Source organism: Gopherus flavomarginatus, assembly GCF_025201925.1.
Source record: "Gopherus flavomarginatus isolate rGopFla2 chromosome 13 unlocalized genomic scaffold, rGopFla2.mat.asm SUPER_13_unloc_3, whole genome shotgun sequence".
Taxonomy (NCBI): Eukaryota; Metazoa; Chordata; order Testudines; family Testudinidae; genus Gopherus; species Gopherus flavomarginatus.
This window is the reverse complement of record NW_026114611.1, coordinates 1,299,207-1,322,098: the sequence shown is the minus strand read 5'-3', so window position 1 is coordinate 1,322,098 and position 22,892 is coordinate 1,299,207. Positions and strand designations below refer to the sequence as shown.

The 22,892-nt window shown below is 51.9% G+C and overlaps 1 protein-coding gene and 2 non-coding genes across 3 annotated transcripts in view; 1 reads left to right on the top strand and 2 right to left on the bottom strand.

Annotated features, from left to right (window-relative positions):
- Positions 1-22,892, top strand: part of LOC127041580 (uncharacterized) — a 166,578-nt gene that overhangs the window by 71,034 nt on the left and 72,652 nt on the right. The gene's annotated exons all lie outside the window — the stretch shown is intronic.
- Positions 18,746-18,944, bottom strand: LOC127041594 (U2 spliceosomal RNA). The gene has a single exon (XR_007771687.1). It is a non-coding gene; the product is annotated as a U2 spliceosomal RNA (small nuclear RNA).
- On the bottom strand, positions 20,074-20,188 carry LOC127041624 (U5 spliceosomal RNA). The gene has a single exon (XR_007771713.1). It is a non-coding gene; the product is annotated as a U5 spliceosomal RNA (small nuclear RNA).

Here is a 22,892-nt window from a genome sequence, read left to right as displayed (position 1 = left end):
AATTAAAAGCCTCCAGATTCATGTGTGTGCACTGACTCCAAACAGAAACTGTAATTTGACTCGCTTTGTGTTTGCGGCCAGTAAAAAATCAGGACAAAATCATTCCAGTGATCGCGACCCTGGGTTTGAGGAGGCTTTGGTCTTATTAAAATATAACTAGCATGTTACACTTGTATTTTTAAAGGTGGCTTCCCCAATCAATCCCAAGTTGTTCTTCCCACAGATGGCTGATGGGGGCAGCAGGGCATCTCCCCAATCTGGGGGAATCTCTCTGGGCCCCACTGTTAATTCTCCATACTTTCTCCCCCTAATCACAGACACCATTCCCCTCCCCATTATCAGTGTTTTAGACAGATCCCTCCCTCCCTTTATGGGACACAGAATCTCTGTGACAGAGACTGAGTGGGGCTCCTCTCTGCATGGCTCCAATGGGGAAGGAAAGAGACTGGAGCGGGGGGAGAAGACAGACAGAAAGAGTCAAATGGGGCTAAACCAGAAAGAAGATTTTCTTCCTGTTAAAATGTCCTGGAGTCTCATGGCTGAAAAGCCGCATCTTGAGTTAGGTTTGATGCTTCAGCCTTTCAATCGCCAGGCAAAGGTATGACCCACAGAGACTGATAACTGCCTGCGTCCCAACTCTGTCTAAGAAGCACCTGCAGTGGTGCAACTGGTTAGTGCAGAGGGGGATACTATTGGGGTTATGAATTCAACACTTCTCTGGAGCACTGGTTTCTATTCCTTGTGTAGTTTCCCCTGCTTGCTTTGCTTAATTCACGTGGAAAGTGCCGTACTAGGAAAAGGAGAGTAAGTTCTAAAATGTGGAAGTAGGTGCATAGCTTGGAAACATCCCCCCTGTGCTGCCATTAGTTCCAGTGGATTGGTCACTGGCAGCATGAATTGATTTTTTTGCTGCTGTGAAAGCTGCCAGGAAGTGTCTCTGGTCACCAGAGCTCTCTGCTTCTTCCAGCACATCTCTGGCTCCTTTTCTGTCCCAGTCACTGCTGTAGGAGGGTCCTATATATGTAACCCTTCTTCTGCCCCTCTGAGATGGCAGCAACAAGGGCCGGGTTCAGTATCCAAGGGTCCTGTTTCAATAACACAATGCATAACCGGCTTGAGCCCCCACCCAGTGACCTGGGACACTTACATACCACACCCCCTGGGCACCTCTGGGAGGCAATACTTCCCCTCTCGCAAGCACAGAGTCTGAGTGTAGCAAAATCCTTTTAATAAAGGAAGGAAACAATGCGGCATCCCATTGGAGAAACATCACAAACAGGATTATAACACGAACCATAAACAAAAACCCACCTCCAAGTACGTTTGGCAATGTCCTTTTCCCCTAAGGGTCTTAAGTTCAATCACCTCGAAGTCCAACAACCCAAAAGTCCCTGGTCCATGCCACCCCAGAATTCAAGAGTTTATCTGCAGAGTTTTACTCCCCCAGCCTGGGTGGAAATGGGGGGGAGTCCACACAGAGTGTTAAGGGGCACCTTACATGGGCCAGGGACAACTGTTCTGCCTCTCCATGGAGTTCTGCTGCAGCCTTCACCACAACCAGATCCACTGCACCAGCTGTGCTGCTCCTCTAGCTGTCCCTGCAAACCACTTTACTCCACTCACTGTTCCATGGGCTGCTCCAACACACTGCAAACTGCTCTGCTCTGCCAGCCACTTAACGATAGGTCTCCAGGCTCCCCCACTAGTTAATACAGCACTCAGGAATCTCAGTTCTTAGTAGAGGATCGCTGGTGCTGGTACATTAGTGGCCTAACATGAAATCAGCTTAGCAGTCTCTAGATGAACTGCTAATGGAATCAAAATTAGCTTTACTCTTTAACAGTGAAGAGCAGAGTATATGCAATTAGTGTTCTGGGCCCTCAAAAGAAACCAAAACCATCATATACACACACCAGTCCCCAACCTCTCTAAAGTCACTGGGTTTTGGAACCCATGTCCCTTGTCTAGCAAGTGTCATTTAATTTATATGGAGACATTTCTGTTCTAAAGCAGTCTTGTAGTTCCTCATTCACATAATCAGGTGGAAACACTTTATTTATCCTGCCCCAATAACAAAGAAATTGGGGATCCCAGAGCTGTCAAAATAACCATCCCAGGCTGCCTTGCTGAGTGTGCCCATGCAAATATTTGAGATTTCACACTTCTTGACATTCTTTCCGCACTTCTGACAATTCACCACCAGATGTCAGGGTAGAGGTCATCCCGACTCTGCTGACATATACACTGAGCCTAAAGCTTTTTGAAGCCTTTTTAACGCAGTTGGCAGCATGTCCATCTCATAACTTGAAGGTCCTGAGTTCAAACCTCAGAAAAGGCAACAGGTTTCATAGACTTTAGGGTCAGAAGGGACCAATATGATCATCTAGTCTGATCTCCTGCACAAAGCAGGCCACAGAACCCTATCCATCCACTTCTATAACAAACCCCTAACCTATGTCTGAGTTATTGAAGTCTTCAAATTGTGGTCTGAAGACCTCAAGCTGCAGAGAATTTTCCAGCAAGTGACCCATGCTGCAGAGGAAAGCAAAAAACCTCCAGGGCCTGTGCCAATCTGCCCTGGAGGAAAATTCCTTCCTAACCCCAAATATGGCAATCAGCTAAACCCTGAGCATGTGGGCAAGACTCACTAGCCAGCACTCAGGAAAGAATTCTTTCAGTAACTCAGATCCCATCCCATCACAGACCACTGGGCATACTTATCTGTTGATAATCAAAGATCAATTGCCAAAATTAAGCTATCCCATTATACCATCCCTTCCATAAACTTATCAAGCTCAGTCTTATAGCCAGATATGTCTTTTGTCCCCACTACTCCCCTTGGAAGGCTGTTCCAGAACTTCACTCCTCTAATGGTTAGAAACCTTCATCTAATTTCAAGTCTAAACCTCCTAGTGTCCAGTTTATACCCATTTGTTCTTGTGTCTACATTGGTACTAAGCTTAAATAATTCCTCTCCCTCTCTAATATTAATCCCTCTGATATATCTATAAAGAGCAAGCATATCCCCCATCAGCCTTCTTTTGGCTAGGCTAAACAAGCCAAGCTCTTTGAGTCTCCTTTCATAAGGCAGGTTTTCCATTCCTTGGATCATCCTAGTAGCCCGTTTCTGAACCTGTTCCAGTTTGAATTCATCCTTCTTAAACACGGGAGACCAGAACTGCACACAGTATTCCAGATGAAGTCTCACCAGTGCCTTATATAACGGTACTAACACCTCCTTATCTTTGCTGGAAATACCTCGCCTGATGCATCCTAAAACTGCATTAGCTTTTTTAACGGCCATATCACATTGGCGGCTCATAGTCATCCTGTGATCAACCAATACTCCAGGGTCCTTCTCCTCCTCTGTTGCTTCCAACTGATGTATCCCCAATGTATATCTAAAATTCTTATTATTAATCCTTAAATGCATGACCTTGCACTTTTCACTATTAAATTTCATCCTATTACTATTACTCCAGTTTACAAGGTCATCCAGATCTTCCTGTATGATATCCCGGTCCTCCTCTGTGTTAGCAATACCTCCCAGCTTTGTGTCATCCGCAAACTTTATTAGCACATTCCCGCTTTTTGTGCCAAGGTCGGTAATAAAAAGGTTAAATGTGATTGGTCCCAGAACCGATCCTTGAGGAACTTCATTAGTAACCTCCTTCCAGCCTGACAGTTCACCCTTCAGTACGACCCGTTGGAGGCTTCCCTTTAACCAGTTCCTTATCCACCTTTCAATTTTCATATTGATCCCCATTTTCCAATTTAACTAATAATTCCCCATGTGGAACCGTGTCAAATGCCTTACTGAAATCAAGGTAAATTAGATCTACCACATTTCCTTTGTCTAAATAATCTGTCACCTTCTCAAACAAGGAGATCAGGTTGGTTTGGCACAATCTACCTTTAGTAAAACCATGTTGTACTTTGTCCCAATTACCGTTGACCTCAATGTCCTTAACTACTTTCTCCTTCAAAATTTTTTCCAAGACCTTACATAATGCAGATGTCAAACTAACAGGCCTATAGTTACTCGGATCACTCTTTCTCTCTTTCTTAAAGATAGGAACTACGTTAGCAATTCTCCAGTCGTACGGTACAACCCCTGAGTTTACTGATTCATTAAAAATTCTCGCTAACGGGCTTGCAATTTCATGGGCCAGTTCCTTTAATATTCTAGGATGAAGATTATTTGGGCCCTCTGATTTTGTCCCATTAAGCTGTTCAAGTATGGCTTCTACCTCAGATGTGGTAATATCCACCTCCATATCCTCATTCCCGTTTGTCATCCTTCCATTACCCCTAAGCTCCCCATTAGCCTTATTAAAGACTGAGGCAAAGTACTTATTTAGATATTGGGCCATGCCTAGGTTTTCCTAAACCTCCTTTCCATCCTCAGTGTGTAGCGGTCCCACTTCTTTCTTTGTTTTCTTCTTATTTATATGGCTATAGAACCTTTTACTATTGGTTTTAATTCCCTTTGCAAGGTCCAACTCTACTTGACTTTTAGCCTTTCTCACTTTATCCCTACATGTTCTGACCTCACTAAGATAGCTTTCCTTGCTAATCCCACCCTTCTTCCACTCCTTGTAGGCTTTCTGCTTTTTCTTAATCACCTCTCTGAGATGCTTGCTTATCCAGCTTGGTCTACAACTCCTGCCTATGGTTTTTTTCCCCTTTCTTGGGATGCAGGCTTCCGATAGTTTCTGCAGCTGCGACTTAAAGTAATTCCAGGCCTCTTCCGCATTTAGATCTACAAGTTCTTCAGTCCAATCCATTTCCCTAACTAATTTCCTTAATTCTTTAAAGTTAGCCCTTGAGAAATCAAAAACCCTAGTCCCAGATCTATTTTTGTTTATCCTTCCATCTAGTTTGAACTGAATTAGCTCATGATCACTCGAACCAAGGTTGTCCCCTACAACCATTTCTTCTATGAGGTCCTCACTGCTCACCAAAACCAAATCTAAAATGGCATCCCCTCTTGTCGATTCTTCAACTACTTGGTGAAGGAATCCATCAGCTATCACATCCAGAAAAATCTGAGCCCTACTATTCTTGCTAGCACTTGTACTCCAGTTTATATCTGGGAAGTTAAAGTCTCCCATGATCACACATTTCCCATTACTGTTTACTTCCTTAAAAACATTAAAGAGGTCTCTATCCATATCCAAATCAGATCCCGGCATTCTATAGCACACCCCAAGCACTATCTCAGGGGAGGCTCTAGTAGCTTTCTTTCCCAGTGTGATTTTTGCCCAGACAGACTCTGTCTTGTCCATTCCATCACTTCTTAGTTCTTTACAGTTAACCTCCTCATTGATGTACAATGCTACTCCACCACCTTTGCCTTTATTTCTATCTTTCCTAAACAGCACATAGCCTTCAATACCTGTACTCCAGTCATGACTACTATTCCACCACGTTTCTGTTATCCCTATAATATCTGGTTTCACTTCCTGCACCAGTAGCTCTAGTTCCTCCATTTTGTTCCCTAGGCTCCTCGCAGTAGTGTACAGACATCTTAATTTTTACCGTTTGGCTTCACTCACATTCTGTACCCTGTTAGGCACAGACATTCTACCACCAACATCACCTGTTAGTCTGTTATCTACACTACCCTTCCTCCTTATGCCAGTTCTTCTGTCCATGGCTGTATCCCCTCTTACTTTGTTTACTTCCCTCTCAAGGTTAAATTCCGGCGTGGAGATCTCCCGAACATCTCCCAACCATCTCCCCCAAATTTCTAGTTTAAAGCTCTCTTAATCAGGTCGGCGAGCCTCCATCCTAGAAGTCTATTTCCCTCTTGCTCAGGTGAAGCCCATCCCGAGAGAACAGTCTTCTGTCCTTAAATGCTTCCCAGTGGCCGTACATCCCAAAGCCCTCCTTATAGCACCACTGCCTGAGCCATCTGTTGATCTCCATAATCTTGTCACACCTTTGTCGCCCTTCTCTAGGAACCGGCAGAATCCCACTGAAGATCACCTGAGCCTCGATTTCCTTAAGCGTCTTCCCCAGTCTGGTATAGTCTCCCTTGATACATTCCAGAGAGTATCTAGCCGTATCATTCGTTCCCACATGAAGGACAATCAACGGATTCTTCCCTGCTCCCGCTAGTATCCTTTTCAGCTGCAGGTCCACTTCCTGTATCTTAGCACCCGGCATACAGCACACCCTTCTGTTCTCCCGATCAGCTCTAGTCACAGGCCTGTCTATTCTTCTCAGTAAGGAGTCTCCAATCACGTAGACCTGCCTATTTCTGGTGACAGTGCGCTTCTCTGGTCTATCTCCCGCACCCACCGGCTGCAAGTCCTCTCGATTCCTATTCCCCCTTGCAATCCTCTTGGGGCTTATATTTGGTGTTGCCTCCATTGACTCTTCCCCTCCTCTTGCAGGACTATCAGCTCTTCTCTTTTTCCTTGCCCTCTCTCCTTCAGCGACCACCTGCTGTGCCCCTTCTTCATTTTCCAACTCTGCAAACCTCTTCCTGAGTTCTATTTCTCCTTCACTGGCCCGTCTTTTCCTCTGCCTGGTTCTCTTAGTCACATGCTTCCACCGTCCACTTTCCTCACCCAGCAGTCTCTCCTCTGAATTCTTTGGTCCTGCTTCCATCTGCACATCTGAGCTTATCCCTTCAGCCCCCTCGTGTCTGTGCTTCATCGTCTGCTCAAACCCCCTTCTGAACTCAACCAGAGTTTGCACCTGCATCTCCAGTCCTCGGATCTTCTCTTCCATCAGCTCTATCAGGCGGCACTTCATGCAGACAAAGCTCTTCTCAGGCGCCCCCTCCAGGATCATGTACATGCCGCAGCTTCCACATCCAGTCATCCTCATTGTGTCTTTCACTGCTGCCTCTGCATCAGTCATGGCCTTCCCACCTGACGCCTGGTAGTCAACACAACACAAGCCCCCAGCAGGCACCAGACCACCACCCTATCCCTTGACTTGCTTGTCGGTTCCTCTTAGTCTCCCCTGCAACCTGCCCCTGCAAACTCCCACTGAAACTCCCCTGTTTACAGCTCTGGTTGCTGGCTCCTGTGTTGCTGCAACTGTCTGTGCTGCTGCCTGACTAGCTGGCTCCTTATATAGGACCCCTAATCAGGTAAGCCCCGCCCCCTAATCAGGGATCCGCTGCTCTCCCAGCACACTGCCCCTAGCAGCCTACACACACACTCACACACACACTACACAATACAATCCACAAACTGCACACTACAAAAACCTGCTCCTCCAACAGAACTCCCACTGAAACTCCCCTGTTTACAGCTGTTTGCTGGCTCCTGTGCTGCTGCAGATCAAGTAGAGTTCAACATGGAGGAGCTTTGGTTCACTAAGGCCTAGATTTACGCCTAGTGACACCAACACTGGGGAGTGGATGTTCCTGTGGGGGTGGGGCGCTGCCTTCCCTCCCCGGCTCTGCGAGGGGAATGGGGAGTGGCTGTTTCTGCAGGGGCGGGGCACTGGGTTCCCTTCCCAGCTCTGCAAGGGGCCTGGGGAGTGGCTGTTCCTGCAGGGGTGGGGCGCTGCCTTCCTTCCCCAGCTCTGTGAGGGGACTTTGGAGTGGCTGTATCTGTGGGGGTGGGGCGCTGCCTTCCCTCCCCAGGTCTGCGAGGGGACCTGGAAGCGGCCTTTCCTGCGGGGGCGGGGCGCTGCCTTCCTTCCCCAGCTCTGCGAGGGGACCGGGGAGCAGCCGTTCCTGCGGAGGCGAGGCGCTGGGTTCCCTCCCCAGATCTGCGAGCGGACTGGGGAGTGGCCGATCCAGCGGGGGCGGGGCACTGAGTTCCCCTTCCAGCTCTGCAAGGGGACTTGGACGTTGTTTTTCCTGCGGGGGCGGGGCGCTGGGTTCCCTTTTCAGCTCTGCCAGGGGACTGGGGAGCAGCCGTTCCAGCAGCAGCGTGGCGCTGCCTTCCCTTCCCAGCTCTCCGAGGGGACCGGGAAGAGTCCATTCCAGCAGTGGTGGGGTGCTGCTTTCCCTCCCCAGCTATGCGAGGGAAAAGGGGAGAGGCCATTCCTGCGGGGGCGAGGCGCTGCCTTCCCTTCCCAACTCTGCAAGGGGACTGGGAAGCGTCCGTTCCTACGGGGGCGTGGCGCTGTCTATCCTCCCCTGCTCTGCGAGGGGAATGGGGAGCAGCTGTTCCTGAGGGGGCAGGGGGCTGGATTCTCTTCCCAGCTGTGCCAGGTGACTAGGGAGCTGTTGTTCCTGCGGGGGCGGGGCTCTGCCTTCCCTCCCCATCTCTGCGAGGGGAATGGGTAGCGGCCGTTCCTGAGGGGGAATGGCAATGGGTTCCCCTCCCAGCTCTGCGAGAGGTCTGGGGAGCGGCCGTTCCTTCCGGGGGTGGGGCGTTGCCTTCCCTCCCCAGCTCTGCCAGGGGACTGATAAGCAGTCTTTCCTGTGGGGGCGGGGCGCTGGGTTCCCTCCCCAGCTCTGCGAGGGTACATGGGAATGGCCGTTCCAGCGGAAGCGGGGCGCTGCCCTCTCTCCTCAGCTCTGTGAGGCCACTGGGGAGCATCCGTTCCTGCAGGGGCGGGACACTGTGTTCTCTCCCCAGCTCTGCCAGGGGACTGGGGCATGGCCGTTACTGCGGGGGAGGGACGCTGCCTTCCTTCTCTAGCTCTGCGAGGGGAATAGGGAGCAGCCATTCCTGCAGGGGTGGGGCGCTGCCTTCCTTCCGCAGATCTGCAAGGCCACTGGGGAGCGGACGTTCATGCGGGCGTGGGGCGCTGTCTTCCCTCCCCAGCTCTGCCAGGGGACTGGGGAGCCTCCTTTCCTAAGCGGGCGTGGCGCTGTGTTCCTCCCCAGCTCTGCGAGGAGACTGGGAAGTGGCCATTCCTGCAGGGGCGGGGGGCTGTGTTCTCTCCGCAGCTCTGCGAGGAGACTGGGGAGTGGTCTTTCCTGCAGAGTCTGTGCTCTGGGTTCCCTCCCCAGTTCTGTAAGGGTACTAGGTAGCGGCCGTTCCTGCGGGGGTGAGGCGCTGCCTTCCCTCACCAGCTCTGGGAGGGGACCGGGGAGTGGCCATTCGAGAGGGGGAGGGGCGCTGGGTTCCAGACCCAACTCTGGGAGGATACAGGGGAGGGGCCGTTCCAGAGGGGCAGGGCACAGACTTCTGTTCCCAGCTCTGGGAGGGGCCTGGGGAGTGGTGGTTCCAACGGGGCGGGGCGCTGGCTTCCCTCCTGTCATAAACAGATGGTTAAAGGTTAATGTCTCTTTTACCTGTAAAGGGTTAAGAAGCTCAGTGAACCTGGCTGACACCTGACCAGAGGACCAATCTGGGGAGAAGATACTTTCAAATCTTGGAGGAGGGAAGTCTTTGTTGTGCTGTTTGTTTTGTTCTTTGTTCTCTCTTGGGGCTAAGAGGGACCAGACATGCAACCAGGTTTTCTCCAATCTTTCTGAATCAGTCTTTCATGTTTCAAAGTAGTAGGTATAGCCAGGAAACGTGGATCAATCTTACGATTGTTTTCTTTACTTGTAAATGTGTCTTTTGCTGGAAGGATTTTTACCTCTGTTTGCTGTAACTTAGAATCTCAGACTAAGTGAGGCAGGGAGGTCCCTCTAGGCTATATAAATCTGAATACCTTGTAAAACATTTTCCATCCTGATTTTACAGAGATAATTTTTACCTTTTCTTTCTTTAATTAAAAACTTTCTATTTTAAGAACCTGATTGATTTTTTTCCTAGTTTTAAGACCCAAGGGGATTGGGTCTGAACGCACCAGAGATTGGTGGGGGGTAAAGGATGGCGGGGAGGTTAATTCCTCTTTGTTTTAAGATCCAAGGAGTTTGGATTAGTGTAGCCTCTCAGGGTAACCCAGGGAGGGGAAAGTCTCGGGGGAAAAAGAGGGGAGGGAAGGCTAATTTCTCCTTGTGTTCAGATCCAAGGGTTTTGAGTCTTGGATTCCCCAGGGAAGGCTTTGGGGGAACAGGAAGTGTGCCAAACACTATATTTTTGGCTGGTGGCAGCACACCAAATTTAAGCTGGTAATAAAGATTAAAAGTGATCATGCAGGTCCCCACTTTTTGGACGTTAAATTTCAAAGTGGGGAAAAAACCTTGATACCCCCCAGAATGGACCTTGCCTGGGCGGACTCGCTGTGGGAAGCGCACGGAGGGTCAGAGGATGCTGAATGCTCCAAGGAGAGGCCCAGGAGGTAAAGACTTGTGAGCCTCTTGCCCTAAAAACTTCTGCTCCAAGGGAAAGGAGGCTCCTCAAAGTCCTGACTGGTTTTGTGGGGAGCAGTTTCAGAGCATTGCCCATGGTCTCCGTGACAACTGGTGGTAGAGGTGGGATATACTGCACCCCGTGAATGGTGCTACTTGCAGTAAGTGACTGGGGAGCAGTAAAACAAAGGAGGGATAATGAGAACCAGGCGTGCTGACGGCTCAGAGAGGGACGGTTTCAGGGAGAAGTTAACCTCTGGGAGTGTGTGACCAGCGAGAAGGACTGTTGGAGTAACAGGGTTGCCCTGAGGACTGCAGCCAGCAGTCTCAGGGGCGGAGGAGCTTGCTGCTTGCCCTGGGAGAGAGGATTTTTGCAGTAGCAGTTTCCCCTGCGGATGGCAGCTCGACCCTGGCAAAGAGGTGGTGACCACAAGAAGGGGCTGCCACACCAGGGGTTCTTCCTGGAAACAATGGGGGAGCCAAGAGCACACAGAGAGACATAGGGGGCTGCCCAAGGGTCAGTGGGGAAACATGCATGGGGTGGCGAGACCCTGGGACAGAGAGAACTGTGGAGGTGCAGCCGCAGATGCTGAGGGGCTGTGGGACCTGGGTGAAGGTCCCCAGGGTGAAGCCCCCCGTCCTGCATATGACCTGGATCCGTGTGCAGACCCAGGAGGGGTCTGGCTGGCTGGTCGTTGGGGTTCTCCAGGATATCGGCTGAGAGGCCCTGTTGGGGGGTGACTGTGTCTCTTGGGGACAGGATCCACGCCCTGCTCCTGTAACGGCCGAGGATTTGAATTCAAATCCAGGGAATCAATTGGGTAAGACGGAAATGATCTGTGAAAATGCAAATGACGTGGCTGGCAGGGGGGAGGGGCTGCTGGGCTCAGGATACCTGCCTACCTGTAACCAGCCCCCTGGGTTCTGAGTGGGAGGGAGAGATGCTCCCCGCCCCCCTGCACACTGGAGAGGGGGCTCACGCTGGCTCTGAGGCTGTGACCAAAGCAAGGAGCTCGCTGCCTGCCCCCACTCGAACTGCCACTCCCCAGGGCCCTCCCACACCTGGGCAGGGAAGCCAGCGCCCTGCCCCCACTTGAGCAGCCACACCCCACGCCCCTCTCAGAGCTGGGGAGGGAAGCCAGCACCCCGCCCCCACTCGAGTGGCCACACCCCACGCCTCTCCCAGAGCTGGGGAGGGAGGCCAGTGCCCCATCCTCACTTGAATGGCCACTCCCCAGTCCCCATCCAAAGCTGGGGAGCGAAGCTAGCGCCCCGCCCTTGCTGCAACCGCCACTCCCCAGGCCCCTGCCAGAGCTGGGGAGGGAAGGCAACGCCCCTCCCCAGCTCGAACCGCCACTCCCTGCTCCCCTCCGAGAGCTGGGGAGAGAAGCCCCGCGCCCGCACGAACGGCCACTCCTCAGTCCCCTGGCGGAGCTGGGAAGGGAACCTAGTGCCCCACCCCCGCAGGAAAGACTGTGTCCCAGTCCCCTCTCAGAGCATGGGAGGGGAGGTAGCACCCTGCCCCCGCAGGAACGGCCGCTCCCCTGTCGCCTCGCAGAGCTGGGGAGACAACCAAGCGCCCTGCCCCTGCTAATACTGCCGCTGCCCAGTCCTCTGGCAGAGCTAGGGAGGGATGGCAGCGCCTTACTCCCGCAGGAACGGCCGCTCCCCATTCCCCTCACAGAGCTGGGGAGGGAAGGCAGCGCCCCACCCCCGTTGAAACAGCCGCTCCCCAATCTCCTGGCAGAGGTGGGGAGTAAAGCAGCGGCCCGTCCCCGCTGGAATGGTGTCTCCACTGTCCCCTCGGAGAGGTGGAGAGGGAAGGCAGCGCCCCGCCCCAGCAGGAACAGCCGCTCCCCAGTTCCCTGGCAGAGCTGAGGACGGAACCCAGTGCCCCGCCCCCACAGGAACAGCTGCTCCCCACTCCCCCTGCAGAGCTGGGAGGGCCCCCAGTGCCCCGCCCGCCCAGGAACATCCGCTCCCCAGTCCCCTCGCAGAGCCGGGGAGGGAACCCAGCGCCCCTCTCCCACTTGAACTGCCGCTGCCCAGTCCCCCCGCAGAGCTGGGAGGGAACCCAGTGCCCCACCCCCGCAGGAACGGCCACTTCACATTCCCCTTGCAGACCTGGAGAGGGAAGGCAGCGCCCCTCTCCCGCAGGTTTGCACACAGGCCATGGCCATGGCCAGGAGCGCAGCGCGGAAGCTGCTCCAGCCCTGCAGCCTGCGGGGCAGAGTAGTGGGGTTGGGGGCAGCACAGAGCAGGCAGGGCCCAGGTGGGCGGGGGGCGGAGACACAAGTGGGGTGGACACCCTCCTGCCTGGAGCTGCCTGATTCACCCCTTGACCGGGAGCTGCACGAGGGGCCCGGATCATGGCTCGGCTGCAGAGCTCGGAGCCCAAGCTGGGCCCAGGAGTGAGAGGATGGAGGAGCTGGGGGTGTAGCAGAGGTTGGAGCCGAGAATTGGTTGGAGATGGGGTTGTACCACTTCTGCTTGGCGGCAGGGGGGGTCCTCCGGCTTATTTTTTTTGCTCCACCCCCCACATCCCAATATTTCATCTTGATATCTGGTCACCCTAGCCTGATATGAAGGGGGATGTCTGGACCAAGGGGCCAGGGACTGGCCTTTGCTAGAGAACCACTGTCAAGTTTTAGCCAATTAGGACAAGTCAGCAAATAAGAACAACTTCAGGTATTAGGAACTGCTACAGGTTGCAAATTCCTACCTGCAGCAGTTTCTGGCACTACACCTGAACAGCTCTGCTCCCCGACTCTTCTTGGTCTCCTGCTCTCTCCTTAGCTCTGTCCCACTCTCGCCCAGGCAGTTTCAGCTCACATGGAGGATGGCACCCCCTGGCCTGGTGACTCCCTCATTACACTGCCTGGCCTGTCAGTGCAGCTAACTTGGAGCTTTGGCCTCTCCCCATTGTCCCTGGGGACTGTCAGTCTCAGGGTTCTGATTTCCCATTGATCCTTCCCCCTTCTATTGGTGCTGGGAACTTGCCAACCAACCCCCTCCCACACACACTAAGTTTTAGTAAAGGGCCAAGAGCCCCCTTACACAAGCCAGCCCCATGAGGGTCACCGATGTGCAGAGAAGGCAGCACAAGCTGGTCCCATGGTATAATGGGCAGCACTCAGGACTCTGAATCCTGTAATCTGAGTTCAAATCTCAGTGGTATCTTGTGTTGGCTTGTGGTCATAGGCAGCAGGTTATATACATTTGTGGTGCTCGGGCTGCAGGAATATTCAGGGCTGGGGGCCCTGCTCCAGCAATATTTGGAGTTGGGTCTCTTCCCCTGGGCCCTGCCTGGCACCCCTCCCCCTGCCTGACAAAAAGCAGCATGCGCCTGTCTCCTGCCTGCTCCTGCTGCTGGAGTAGAGGGATTCTGGGCAGAACTGCTGCCCCAGAGTCCTAGTGCAGGCTGCCCTGAGCCTCTCCAACACCCCCAACCCTGAGCTCCCTCTGAACCCTGATACTCTGCCCCAGTCCTGAGCCCCCTCCTCCATCATGAATCCCTCATCCTCAGCCCCATGCTCCCTCCCAGAGGGTGCACCCCTTCCCACCCCCAGAGCCTGCAGCTCTCACCCCTTCCTACAACCCTGCCAGAGCCTGCACCCAGCACCCAAACTCCATCCTAAAGCCTGAGCCTTGCACTCCTCCTGCACCCTAATCCCCAGCCCAGGATCTGAAGCCCAGACCTCCCCCCTAAATCCCCTCCCAGAGCCTTAGGCAGGTGGGGGTGGAGTTTGGGGGGCGGAGTTGGGAGGCGGGTTCTGGGCACAACCAAAATTTCTACAAACATTCTACCGATGCTTATGGTAACACCCCAGAGCTCAACTTCCCTGACTCCAGCTGTGTAAGAGTGAATCTTTCCCCTCCTGCTGGGTGACTCACACCTCCTAGAGCCAGGTCTTTGGCTGGGATGGCCACAATGGGTTAGGGCTCTAGAACTTGCTACCCTGATAGTTGGGATTCTTGCTGCTGCACCTGATGTTCACAAGCTTGGCCCTTGTGCTTCCTACCACACTTTTCCTCTGGCCCACATGGCGCTTGAAGAAAGGAGTGCCAGGGCTGGGATTAATAGTCAGGGCTTGGAAGGAGGGAGGAAGAGTCCCAGGCTGGAGCCCCACACACCTTCCCTCCTCCGTGCACCTAGAGCAGAGGCAGCCCAGCTCTGTCCGCTGGATACATCGGCAGAGTAGGTGAGTTCATGTAAATACAGTCTGGTCCCAAAGCCTCCACCCAACCCTGGTCAGCAGTAGCTGTCAGGGGAGAGCTCATTCACACCTCGCTTACAAATCATCATTTGAAATTCTAAGGTTGGCCAACACTCCCGAAGCCAATGCACCCACATTGTCAGCAAACACAACAGCTGGGTGAGGAAACCCGGCTTTGTCCAGACTTTCCAAACCTATTTTACTTTCTCAGGTACAAGTAGTTTTCAGACGTTGTATCTGCTTTTAAAGTGTGTGTTAACGTTTCAATTTCCATTCAAATTTGCAACCAATGACAATATTGGCAACGCTGCATGTAACTACCTGACTATTGAGGGAGGGGGTGTTGGGGAAATTCGGGGAAGGGGGTGCACAGCCCCCTGATTGGGGAGGCGTATAGGGAACGCCCAGTTTCACTGAATTGTCTCCTACTGCAGCACCTGAGTAGGTTACATCAGAGAGGAGCTGCAGTGTCTAGGCAGTGGGATGCCTGTGCCTTTAAGAGCCCAGCCCTGGTAAGCCCATGCTGAGAGGTGCTGCCTGTGGGAGGGGAAAGAAAAAAGCCCTCTTCTCCCCCCACCCATGTTTGCAAACACTGGAGTCTCAGCCCACTGGGATAACTGTTACCTCTCTGCCCCTGCCTGTGCCAGGGTTTAACCCTCTGGCAGCGCCTCCCTCCGAGCTTAACTCCTGTTCCTTCCCCCCTCCCTGACTTTGCCCTTCAGTCCCTCTCCTAACTCTGCCTCCAGCTGCTTGATCCCCCGACCAGTCAATTTCCACCCCCTGCTCAGACCCTGGCCACCCACTCCTCTGATTTGCCCTCCTTTGCCCCTTTTTAATCCCTGTAAAAAGTAGGGAGTGCTGGGTCCCATTCTCTGGAGGGAGGGCTGGGCGCTTGGCCCCTGCCTGCCCAGTGCTCAAAGTGCCCTATGATCTTGTGGATGTTTGCTGAGTGCTGCAGGGTCACCCGAAGGGGGAGAGAGACGCGGTTAGGAGGTGATGCAGCCAAGAGTGAGATGCAGCCACCTCTGGGTTACATGGTGGGGCTGTTTACAGGACAGTGGGGACAGCCCCCCTGTTCCAGGAAATAGGGGAAAGTCTGGTGTTCGGGGCAGATTGCTCCACCTGCTATTGAACTGTGATGCTCTGACCACCTTTCCCCTGCATGAAGAAGACCCTGTGTGACTCCAGAGCTGGTCCAGTAACAGGTATCACCTCACCTCCCTTGTCTCTCTGGTATTCTGGCCAGTGTCCAACTTCCCCTTCACTGTTGGTCTTCAAACCTCCTCCAAGGCTTCCCCCCACAGTCCTTTAAGATGTCAAACCTCCCCTGGAGCCCAACCCGGGGGGGGCACCCCACCTGAAAACCCTACAGCACCATGGCAGTGGTAGTGTCCACTGCCTCCATCTCCCACCAGCCAGGATGGACCCCACAGCACAACGGGAGTGGTCATGTCTCCTGCTTCCATTTTCTGACAGCTGCTGCCAGGCCCGGCCCAGACTTCCCATTTCTGGTGCGAGTCTGGAAGCAGATGCTGCCATGAGGCGGTGCCGGGAAGGATGGTGTTGGTGTCAGGAGAAAGCAGGAGGAGTAGGTGGCTCTGTGCTACTGCAGGGAGGTGCTGCCCTTGCTGTGAAAGGGCCCCGCTATTAGAGGAGATGTCATCTCCCTGCCCTGCCATGCTCTGTACCAGCCCCTGCTTGTCACGGGAGCAGGGCTGGCTCCCGGCAGCAGCGTGGCAGGCAGGTGCCTGGAGCAGCCAATTCAAGGGACGGCCCGTCTGGTATCAGGGCAGCACGTCTGGGTCTTTAGCGGAAATTCAGCGGCAGGTCCCCCATTCCCTTACTCCTTGAGCTGCTGCCAAATGTCTATCAAAGAGGAAGGGAGGGAGGACTCACCGCTGAACTGCCGCAGAAGAAGCAGTGTGGTTGAGCTGCCACCGAAGAGCCACAGCTTTTTTTTCTTTCTTATTTACTTACTCAACATCCTCTGGCAAAGAGTTCCACAGATTGACTGTGTGGTGCGTGAAGAAATACTTCCTTTTGTTTGTTTTAAACCTGCTGCCTATTAATTTCATTGGGTGACCCCCTAGTTCATGTGTTATGAGAAGGAGTAAATAACTCTTCCTAATTTACTTTCTCCACACCGGTCATGGTTTTATAGATCTCCGTCGTATCCCCCTTTAGTCGTCTCTTTTCCAAGATGAAAAGTCCCAATCTTATGAATCTCTTCTTAGATGGAAGCTGGTCCATATCCCCTCATCATCTTTGTTGTCCTTTTCAGAATCTTTCCCATTCCAATAGATCTTTTTTGAGATTGGGGCGACTGCATCAGCACACAGTATTCAAGATGTGAGCGTACCATGGATTGATATTGAGGCGATATGATAGTTTCTATCTTCTTACCTATCCCTTTCTTAATGATTCCCAACACTCCACTGCACACTGAGTGGATGTTTTCAGAGAACTATCCACAATGACTCCCAGATCTCTTTCTCGAGTGGTAACAGCTAATTTAGACCCCATCGTTTTATAGGGATAGTTGGGATTATGTTTTCCAACGTGCATTACTTTGCACTTAACAGCACCGATGTTCATCTGCCATTTGGTTGTCCCATCACCCAGTTTTGTCAGATCTCTTTGTGGCTCTTCGCAGTCTGCCTGGGACTTAACTATCTTAAGCAATTTTGTATCATCTGCAAATTTTGCCACCTCACTGTTTAACCCTTTCCCCAGATCATTTATGAATAAGTTGAACAGTACTGCTCCCATTACAGACACCTGGGGATAAGAGAAGGAAGATCCTCTTCTGACACTGGCAGACCAGGTGCCAGCTCACGCCAAGGCCCCTAGGCCTTACTGAAAAGTGACAAACGCATGGCTGGAATCTAGTCTTGCGCACCTGTTTGTTACTGTTGTTAAAACAGGCATTAGATTCATAAAAATGTGTTTAGAGTTCATGACTAGCTCATGAGTTTCTGCATGCATTCTTCTCACCTATAATAGCCATAGCCCATGTTGTAAGGTGATATATAAGCATTGGCATTAAAGCTGTTAACCCCTTGCTGCCACCCCGCCACCAGTCAGGAGAGAAGCATTACCAAGTGTGAAACGCTAGTTTACCAGAAGACGTGTCATCTCCTTTCCAACAAGAGAAGGCCCTGACTGAGACATCAGACAGGCCACTGTGGATCATCCGTGGACAAAAGACCTGGTTGATTGCTCCCCCTCACACATCCATGAGGAGGCAGAGACCTGCACAAACACTTGCCCCCATCAGCTTGAGCTCTGGGGGAATGGAATAAAAATCTTTGTCAGGAAGAAACTGTTGTCCCCACCCCCGATGCTGCTTGGACTTCAGGGAGACGGCACGCCTTCTAAGCATAAGCAAGGGATCCCGGCTGTTTGGCTAGGGTTAGCCCTAAAGGACATACAGAGTTTGCGTGTTACAGCAGCTTCTACTACACCTGGGTGGCAAGCTAGAGTCAGGGTGCCCAAGGGGGCTGTCTGTGACTCCATGTTAAGGCTGTTCTAGTGCCTGAGGAGATCACACTTGATGCTTGGTGGGTGAGATCAAAGTGTGTGTGTAATACACAACCGTGAGGAACCCCACTGCCTGCCAGCCTCAGGCGCCGGGGGCTCCTGCTCTCTGGGGCTCTTGCTGCACTAGAAAGGTAAATTTCTAGCTTGCCTGGTTCAGAAAACCGGAAGGGAAAGATAGAGAACCCACATTACATTTTTTAAACAAAGAATTCTCATGATTTGTAAGTCACTGTCGTGATTTTGGGGATTTTCCAATAGTGAGGGTGGCAATAATAAGAAGTTAAGTGTTATTATTTAGCATTTAGATTACAGTCGGTTTGGGGGAAAAAAATCAGGCTTGGGGCCCCTGTGTGCCGGGTGCAGCACGACACCTAGTGCCTTGTCTAGATCTTACGAACCAAGATACATAGAACGTCGGTCGGGTAGGGAGAAGTCTGTGTAACTCATGCAGTTGTTGATGTATATGTAATCTCAAATATTACCAAGCCCCCACCCCAAGAAAAACAAAAACAAAAAAACAACCATCTCCCCAAGAGACCCAGAGTCTGGAAAGCATTTGTCCCTCATACTGTTGAAAAGACTCACAGCAGAAAGAAGGAGTCCAGCCTCTTAAATAATTCTCTATCAGGACAAAGAAGAATCTCTCACATCTGCAGACTCACAAAACACTTCCAAGAAAGCATAAGTGTATTGTGTTTATCATAAAGAAACAAAAACACTAAAGACACCAGATTTTTCTGCTATTTCAAAAAAATCTGCTTGAAAGAAAGATCATCACAGTTTAACTCTTTTCTGTTTTTCTAACCAGAAGGTTCTCCCCTAAAAGAGATATACCCTTCCTGGAGGCACTGCAATACCAGCTCCATGCATGGGATAGACAAAGCAAGCTCCTGTTCTAACTAATCCTCTCCTTTTAAAAATCAAGCTAATACACAGTCCTCACATCAAAAACATATCACAGATTGTACTGAGAAGAACAGACACTATGTTTTGATCTAAGCTCCAAGAAGCCAAAAAGCAGTGCTGACTGTCTGCCACGCACACCCCCCCCCTGCGCCCACCCATTTCTACCTCACCAGGATGAGCTCCCAGACACGCAACAAACACCATAACTAGGGAACTCTACGGGAGACTGATTCAGTTCCCCGAAATGACTCCAGTGGAAGAATTCAAAGCAAGAACCCTTAACACACAATTCTGTTCAAAGACAGACAAGTCTTGCAGATGCCTTCCTCTCGCTGGTTTCCCCTCTAGACTCCTAATTTCCATAAACCCACCCACTGACCTGTGACTACCAATCTCTCACTGTTAACTTTTACAGCAAACCAGGGAAAAGAAAGCCTATGCAAGCGCTATTCCGCAGCCCCGATGCTCTTTTCTGCTCCTTCCCACGCAACTATCTCAAATATACAGTCAATTGCATCAAAGCAGTTCCTCGCTCTTTGGAGCATTGGTGCCCCTTAGTCCCTCTGAGGTGATCGGCTGGTTCCTTTCGGCCTTAAACGCTAGGTAGGAATCTGACTCAAAGGGCCACAACCTTCCTCCTCTTCTGCTCCTATGAACTATCCCTCATCTGGGCAAAACCTTTGAAAACACTGGTGTTTTCCCAACAGGAAAGGGATGGACAATTTCTCTTCTGTGGCGAGACGAGGGAAACCATGCAATCACCTTCTGGAAGGTATATTAAGGAGGGCGGCATAAGAACCCTCATGGACTAGATTAAGAAAGCAGCTCTTTAACTGACCTTCCAACAATGACAAACTGAAATCTGCAAAAGCAGCCTTTCAACTTAGGGACCCAAAAATAAGCTGTTGACAATAACTAACCCAAGAGTTACAAATGACTCCAAACCATACACTCTTAGGACAGACCAAACGTTAACACAAACAACAACACAATTCTTTGCTGCTCTTCAACTGTGATAACCAAAAACTTATGAAACCAAAGAGCCAGCAGAATACACATCACAAAACAATCCCCTGGTAGCTAGGAAGCCATCTCACTATCACAATGAGCTCAAAAAAAAAAAAGGCAAAAAAACCCACACAGTCATTTTCAGAGCTCTCAGTTGTTTTCATACACTGATAGAAAAGCTTGAGCTACTGACACCAGTTGAGGTAGTATCCTTCTGTTTTTTTCACAACAGGGAATAGCCTTGCCAAAACAAAGCCTCAAAAAAATTGAGTACAAACTCATAAATGCTCCTCTCTACAGAAATCTGTAGTAAAAGGCAAAAGATTTATACGAACTGAAAAGAAAAGAAAAGAAAAGAAAAGAAAAAAAAAGCAGAGTTTCTGCCGGGGCAGCCGCCTATGCTACCACAAGTCAGGGTGACTACTCTCACAGCCCGCTAAACTGCTAGCTTTTAGAGGAAATGGAATTGAACCGATTGACAGCCTGAGTTGGATCATGGGAACCAGAGACACAGGGAGCAAAACCAGCCCTTTGACCAGGCACTCACTTCGCTGCCGGCAATGCACTCTAGGTATGCAAATAAGATGCTCCGGCCGTCTCCGGAGCTCAAAGGAGTCTTTTCTCCAGGCTGCCTCTGCTCCTTCCCCAGCTGGGCGGAGATTGGGATGCGGCAGGGGTGGGGAAGCTGCTCTCCTGAGACAGTCCCGCTGATGGCCAGGCGCATGGAGGATGGAGCCCGGACGAGAAGTCAGAGGCACTTGACCCACAGCTCAAATCCGGAGCAAAAGCACACACTTTGCAAAGGAACAGGAGCCAGGATCTCGGACATGAGATTCTATCTGCCGGCTAGGGTGCGACCCCGCATTGTACCTGCTGCTTGGTCTGCCTCTGCTGCAAAGTAGCTCAGGAGGTCATCTAGTCCAACCCAATCCCCAACTAAATCATCCCAGCCAGGGCTTTGTCAAGCCTGACCTTAAAAACCTCTAAAGAAGGAGATTCCAGCACCTCCCTAGGGAACCCATTCCAATGCTTCACCACCCTCCTCGGTGAAAAAGAGTTTCCCTAATATCCAACCTAAACTTCCTCACCGAACTTGGGACCATTGCTCCTTGTTCTGTCATCTGTTACCACTGAGAACAGTCTAGATCCATCCTCTTTGGAACCCCCTTTCAGGTAGTTGAAAGCAGCGATCAAATCCCCCCTCATTTTTCTCTTCTGCAGACTAAACAATCCCAGTTCCCTCAGCCTCTCCTCATAAGTCATGTCTTCCAGCCCCCTAATCAAGGGGTCAGGGCATGCTCTAGGTTTTTTTCCTCCCCAAGCAAAAAAATGTCTGCCCCCCCGTCCCAGCCCTCGGGTCCCCCCACCCCGCACCTGCCTGCTGCCCCAGGCCTGGGCTTTCCCCCACACATGCACCCCTGCTGCCCCAGCGCTGGGCTTTCCCCTTTCCCCTCCACCAGTGTCCTCCCCCCACCCTGCTGCTGCCCCAGCCCTGGGCTCCTCCTCAGCAGTGCCCCCCCAACTTCCTGCCCCCCCAGCCCTAGGCTCTCCCCCATCTCCACCTGCACCCTCCTTCCGCCGCAGCCCTGGATCACTGGTAATTCGCTCCCAGGGCAGGTCATTCAGCAGGAATTTTGGATGTGCAAAAACACAGACAGGATTGGTTCCCACATGGTTATAGAAGTGCAGTAAAGTGGAACAATTTTCAGCTTGTGTGATTGGAAGATATCTGGATGCATATTATAAGACTGTCCTCCATAAATGAGGAAACGTTGAGATGCCTTTATTATTCTTTTGTTCCACTCTTTCTTTCTATGGGGAATTTCCCAATGCAATATCACTGTCTTCCTTTTAAACAAACAAACAAAGAAAGAAACAAAAAAAGGCAATGGCTGTTGAAAATAGCAATTCCAGTCCTAATAACCACTGGGAAGCATTTCTTGCTCAATTTTGTCCTACTTTTTCTACAGCAAGTTACAGTGGATCAGTATATTTGATTTGGGAGAAATGAAGTACCAGCTGCCCAAACTGAGCTTGAGCACTTCTGATTTTTGAGGTGTTCAAATCTGGAAGGCAAGTGCTCTGTGTGTGTGTGTGTGTGCGCGCGCGCGTGCGTGCGTGTGTGTGTGTCGGGGGGGGCTGTGGGCTCTGCGGGCAGTCAAGGAGCAGGGGGTGTTGGATGGGGCAGAGGTTCCGGGGGGCAGTCAGGGGCAGGGAGAAAGGGGGGTTAGATGGGTCAGAGCTTTGGTGGGGCAGTCAGGGGACAGGCAGCGGTTGGATAGGCATGGGAGTCCCAGAGGTTTGTTAGGGGACAGGTAGGGGGTGGGGTCCTGGGGGGGAAGTTAGGGGGGTCTCAGGAGGGGGCAGTTGGGGAAAAGGAGAAGGGAGGCTTAGAAAGGGGGTGGGGTTCCAAGGGGCAGTTAGGGGCAGGGGTCCCGGGAGGGGGCAATCAGGGGACAAGTACCAGTGGTGCTTAGATAGGGGTGGCGTTCCTGGGGGGCAGTTAGGGGCAGAGGTCCTGGGAGGGGGTGATCAGGGAGCAGGGGGATTGGATGGCTTGGGGTTTCGTGGGGGGGCAGTCGGAGGGAGTGGATGGGGGCAGGGTGGGACTTCCCTCCCCCTGGAGTGTCCTGTTTTTTGAACGTTAAAATATGGTCTTCCTCCATTCACAGTGCAACTCTCCACTCACAGCACGCTGCCGCATGAGGCACCCCTCCTTCTTTTCCAGTTGGTAGTGGCCAAGGGAATGCTGGGAAATGTAGTTCTTTCCCTGCTCCAGGGCTGGCTCTATAGGCAAGGAGCTAACCAAGGAACTACAGCTCCCAGAGCCCCCTATTGGTTCTCAGCTCCCATGCTGCCCTTGCAAATGGGCTGCCCCAAGCAGGTGCTTTGCTGGTGCCTAGAGCCGCCCTACGGGGGTGACGCTCCGGCTCTCCAGCGGCAGGGCAGCCTGAACTGCAGTCCAGCCTGTGCACCTCAGGCTGCCGTGAGCGCCATCCTGCTACTGAAGCCAGAATTGCAGGGTCAGTTCCAGCTCAGCCTGAAAGCCTCAGCTG